At 36.0% G+C, this 5552-nt stretch overlaps 1 pseudogene; it reads left to right on the forward strand.

The window, feature by feature from the left end:
- Positions 1–1562: 1562 nt before the first annotated feature.
- Positions 1563–3409, forward strand: LOC116113956 (annotated as a pseudogene).
- Positions 3410–5552: the final 2143 nt, after the last annotated feature.

Here is a 5552-nt window from a genome sequence, read left to right on the forward strand (position 1 = left end):
TGTAACTGGATTGAACTCTTCCACTTCTTTCTCATGTAGTACTAGATGCAACCCAGACCTTCTCACATCCAAATACAAAATTGGTTATGTAGTGAAACAAGAAAAGCATATAAAAAATCATGATAAAGAAATTAATATATGAAATAATTCAATAAAATTCATGTCTCAAGAAAATATCAACCTATTTTATTCTATAAGGATTACTTTAAAGCCAATCATATTTTAAATAGAGCTATAGGAAGAGCTCAATGAAATTAACATAAGTGATCAATACATATGAATAAAAGTCGGTGTGAAATCAATGTCCTAGGTCTACTCATCCTGCTTTAAACCCAAAGATTTATTTTAGTTGTTTTCTTTTTAGTTTTCTTTTAATTTCAATTGTTAATTTAATTTAGATTTTCCTTGATACAATTTAGATTAATCAAATAGTAATAAGATAGTTTAATTTGGTAATTAATAATAATAATTCCTTCGGATTCGATATCCGTATTCATACACTTTATTACTCGCACGATTTCCTACACTTGAGAAAATCTACAACATTATTCGCTAAAATATTAAGCTTCATACGTGGCTCCTGTCATATCTCAGTTTGAATCAAAGTTTGAGAAAGGCTGCATGCAATAGCTCAAGGTCAGGCGAGATGTAAGCTTACGTGGATATGTTTCACGTGTAGAAATCTCAATATAAGGTGTGGAGACTAATGAGCCTGATGTATGCAACTAAAGACTGATTCCACGAAGAGGACAGGTTATGCTATATTTCAATCGATTTGATTATTGCATATATTATTATCTCTTCTGCTTAGACCTCTTGAAATCATTCATTTAATGAACATATATTTGCAACTTATGTTTGTGTGTTAGGTGAGAAGAATGATGTGTATCTAGTTTTATATTTGCCCATCTCTCTGCCTTATTGAAACTTCAAACCATGCTGAAAGCAAAGGCTCTAACTTATTCTTGCATTTTTGAAATTCAAACAATAAAAAAGAAAAAAGAAAATATTAATCAGCAAACTAGAAACTTCAAACAGAAGACAGGCAAAAATAAAAAATAAAAAACCAGGCTGACTTCTACCAGTTTATTCTCTTTCATATATTACAAGAACTAAAAACCGAGTAGAAGGAATAATTAAGCAATTGTCAATTCTGTCATACACTCTCAAAACTATCATAGAGTAGACTTTTTAACAGATAATCTGAGCTCAGGTTCCCATTAACAAGGTCTATCCGCTTTCATTCATCCTGCATTGAAAAGGTTTACAAAGGATAAAAGTAAGAAGTTCTTTCACCATGCCACTTAAAATCCAGGGTAGCTCTTTTACAAATTCGATGAATACAGAAGAGCATATTTTAAGATTGGAAATGTCAAGTGGTTATTTATTTAGGTCATTAGCTGACCATAACTTACAGGGTCAACTTGATTACTCTTTCTCTTAACAGCTTAACCTTGAGTTGCAAGAGTATCTTAAGACAAGGAAAACTGATCTATTAGGAGTCTAAGACTACTAACCAGGAAGAATAAACTCTCTTTACAAAAAGCAGATCCATTTTCTAAATGGCTGCAGCTCAAGGATATCTTTATCTGTGGATAGTCTTCAATTTATCATTGTTCTTGGCCTTGGCTCAAGAAGAAAACCAGTTCATCTACCATGGTTTCAACAACTCGAAGCTGCAACTGGGTGGCTTGGCAAAGATTCTTCCTAATGGTCTATTGCGGCTCACAAACACTTCTGAGCTAAAAACCGGTTATGCTTTCTACCCTTCTCCTTTGAAATTCAACTCATCTACCTCTCAAACCCTTTCGTTTTCCACAACTTTCGTGTTTGCCATGGTTTCAAAAGCAGTTAATTTTGGAGGCAATGGCTTGGCTTTTTTCATCTCACCGTCTATGAACTTTACTGGCGCTGTTGCAGGTGCATATTTGGGACTCTTCAATCTAACAAACAATGGCCAGCCTACAAACCACATCTTGGCGGTTGAGCTTGATACTGGACAAAGCCCTGAATTTTATGACAGAGATGGAAACCATGTTGGAATTGATGTGAACAGCCTCATCTCTAATCAATCTGCTACAGCAAGTTACTTTTCCAATAAAGAAGAAAAGAATGAAACTTTTGAGCTAATAAGTGGAAAACCAATTCAGATTTGGATAGACTGTAATGGAACAGAAAAATTATTCAGTGTAACAATAGCTCCACTGAAAATTCCAAAACCAAACAGGCCTCTGCTGTCAAAACATCTCGATCTCTCCGAGGTTCTATTGGAGTCTATGTATGTTAGTCTCTCTGCAGCAACTGGTACGCGTATAAGTGATAACTATATTCTCGGATGGAGCTTCAACAAAAGTGGACCAGCACAAAAGCTTGATATTTCAAAGCTTCCTCCTCCTCCTCCACTTCCTCCACCTGAGAAAACCAATGAGGGCCTAGATCAAACTATTACTGTGTTTCTTGTAGCACTAGCGGTTGTGCTGATAACAGTTGGTGGAGCTGTTTACATTGCGAGGAAGAAAAAATATGAAGAAGTATATGAGGACTGGGAAAAAGAGTATGGTCCCCATAGGCTCTCCTATAAGAATCTCTACAAAGCAACCAAAGGTTTCAAAGAAAAAGAGGTTGTTGGACAGGTGTACAGAGGTGTTCTTCCTTCTAATGTCCAAATCGCAGTCAAGAGAATCAACCATAACTCAAACGAAGGGATGAAGCAATTTGTGGCCGAGATTGTGAGCATGAGAAGGGTAAGGCATAGGAATTTGGTTCAACTCCGGGGCTATTGCAGGCGTATGGGGGAACTTCTATTGGTCTATGATTATATGCCTAGTGGAAGCCTTGACAAAATCTTATATGGCGATACAAAACCAAACCTTAATTGGTTTCAGAGATTCCGGATTCTCAGAGGAGTAGCTTCGGATCTTCTTTATCTCCATGAAGAGTGGGAACAGGTTGTTCTGCATAGAGACATAAAAGCTGCCAACGTTCTTTTAGATGCCGATCTGAACGGAAAGTTAGGAGATTTTGGGCTTGCTAGATTACATGATCATGATAGCAATGCACAAACCACCACTGTTGGTTATCTAGCTCCAGAGCTGCTTAAGACTGGAAAAGTAACTACTAGCACTGATGTATTTGCTTTTGGAGCGTTTATGCTTGAGGTTGCTTGTGGAAGGAGGCCTACAGAGCCTGGACTGGTAGATTAGCTTGGGCCATTGATTGCTGGAAAGGAGGAGCATTTCTAGATGTTAGTGACCCTAGATTGGAAGGTATGTATGTGGAAGAGCAAATGGAGTTGGTTCTTAAACTTGGCCTGTTTTGTTCACACTCTAACCCAGAAACTAGGCCTAGCATGAAGCAGGTGACGCAGTATCTGGACCGTGAAGCAAAATTGCAGTATAACACCAGATAGCGCCATGGTAGGCACAATAACAGCGAGGAATGAAGCTCCTGATATTGTTTTGTCATTTGATTCCTTGCCTGGAAGTATTTCTTCCCACACCTTGTCCACTGTTGATTCAATCCTCGTGCTGGGCCGCTGAATCAAGAGTTTTATGCAATAGCTGCGTCCTTTGGACATATCATGGTTGGAGGATAGAGAGAAATATTCAAAGATTCTGAAATACTTTGTTTCTCTAACTGGTGAATTTGTAAAACTGGTACTACTTGTATCACTGTTGACTTAGACTTGTTATCCTGTAAGATAATCTTGTTTTGCTGGCGAATAAACATCGATTCTAGTTTAGCTTTTAACAGAAACCCAGAATGTGTATGTCTCCATATCATTATCAAAATAGCAAGCTGTGATATATAACCCTTGTAAATGCTGTAAACATATGGCTTAGAGTCTAGAAATAACTGTGTTGTAGGGTTTAAACAAAGGGCATTAGATTAATTTTGTAAGTTTCCTGCGCCAGTCTCCAGTTTTGTCTCTTTTCATATATTATTCATTGAACAATACTTTTCCCCAAACGTACTTGCTGAGTTTGATAAACTTTTTGGTTTATTCAGCCAAGTTAAAAATATAAATCTGAAGTTAAAATAATGTGTATATATGTAATTCCAACCAACAGGGGAGATAGTTGCATTAACTCCAGATTATTAAAGGCATTCATCTTTGGAAGTTCAACCTAAAGAGGTAAAGGGTACTTGACTTTCCAAATGTTGACTAGAAACTACAGTTTTAAGAAAAATGCGGCTACATGAACTCCCATTTTCTTTCATCTAACACATGTGAGTTAAAGTCGGCATTCGTAACTATTATCTGGTGCCGGCAGGTTTTACTTTCAGGTAACACTTCCACTATGCAATACTCTGTTTCTCTCTAAAATGGATGCCTAATTGCATTGTTAACTTCCCTTCTAGGATTTCAAATGAAAACTAATTAAGGGTCATAAGTTTCCAGTATTTTCTTGCAATATTCTGTTTGAAATATATATCTTGGGTTTAGCAAAGCCACTAAACTGAGTAAAACTTAGCCTTTTGCCGGAAGATGATCAGTTACTCTCCAACACTTCTGAAAGTGGCCTGTCTACAAATCTCGTCTTTTGGGTTGGGTTTTACACTGTACAAAGCCCTGATTTCCTGCAAATGATGCATTAGTTTAATAAAGATGGCGGTTACAAGCTTTGTGGAAATTTTTTTTTTTTTACTTTTTATGTTTGACTTGCCTACATTCTTTAAACAACGAAAGCTTCATTGCTGGTGGTTGAGGAGACTTTGGAATTTAAGCTGATGCCTGCCATATTTGGGAAGTTCCATGGCTGTTGTTATAATATTACAGGTTATATTTATATATCAATGATTGTTGAGTATATGACTACTGCAAATACTAGTTAATATTACCTTCTGCCAGTGACGTATTGGCATTCATCAACTCCTAGAATCATTCAGCCCTTCAGCTATTCCAATGGACCGTTGCAATTTTTTATTCATAAATTAGGTTTGAAGAACAATTAGCCAATTAAAACTGATATATTACTAGTTTCTCTGTCCCTGTCTCATCTTGAAACTTCAACACCACATTGAAAACAAGAGCACATAAATACATTTAACCAATTAAAAAATAAAAAAGAACCTTAATGACTATCTTCAAACTAAAAGCAGAAGACAGGCGAAAACAAAAGAATGTTTAATGTCTCCATTCTTATTCTTTTTATATATCTATAAAAACTAGTATTCACTAACTAAACAAAGTCTACAGGTTTAAGTAAATCTTACTGAGATTCTAAATATCAAATAAAGCGTCATGTATAACCAATTAATGCATCATCATCCTATATTATCTTCTTTGAACCTGCATTTCACTGGTAAGGTATTATGCTGACAATGAGGTAAGACAGTATATCAGCTTTCACTGTGCCACTTACTAAGCTAGGAAAACATATAAGTCAGAAGTTGTCCTTTTCCTTTCATTATCATTGATCAACTAGATGATAAGGGTTTTTTTCTTAAAAAAAACAAATGTTACTTCAGGTGTTACCCTGCCGGCCAAGGTCTGCTTAAAAATAAAAATAAAATAAAATAAACCTTAATTCGAATCTGTAGGCATATTT

Source organism: Pistacia vera, unplaced genomic scaffold (genome assembly GCF_008641045.1).
Source record: "Pistacia vera cultivar Batoury unplaced genomic scaffold, PisVer_v2 Contig693, whole genome shotgun sequence".
Taxonomy (NCBI): domain Eukaryota; kingdom Viridiplantae; phylum Streptophyta; class Magnoliopsida; order Sapindales; family Anacardiaceae; genus Pistacia; species Pistacia vera.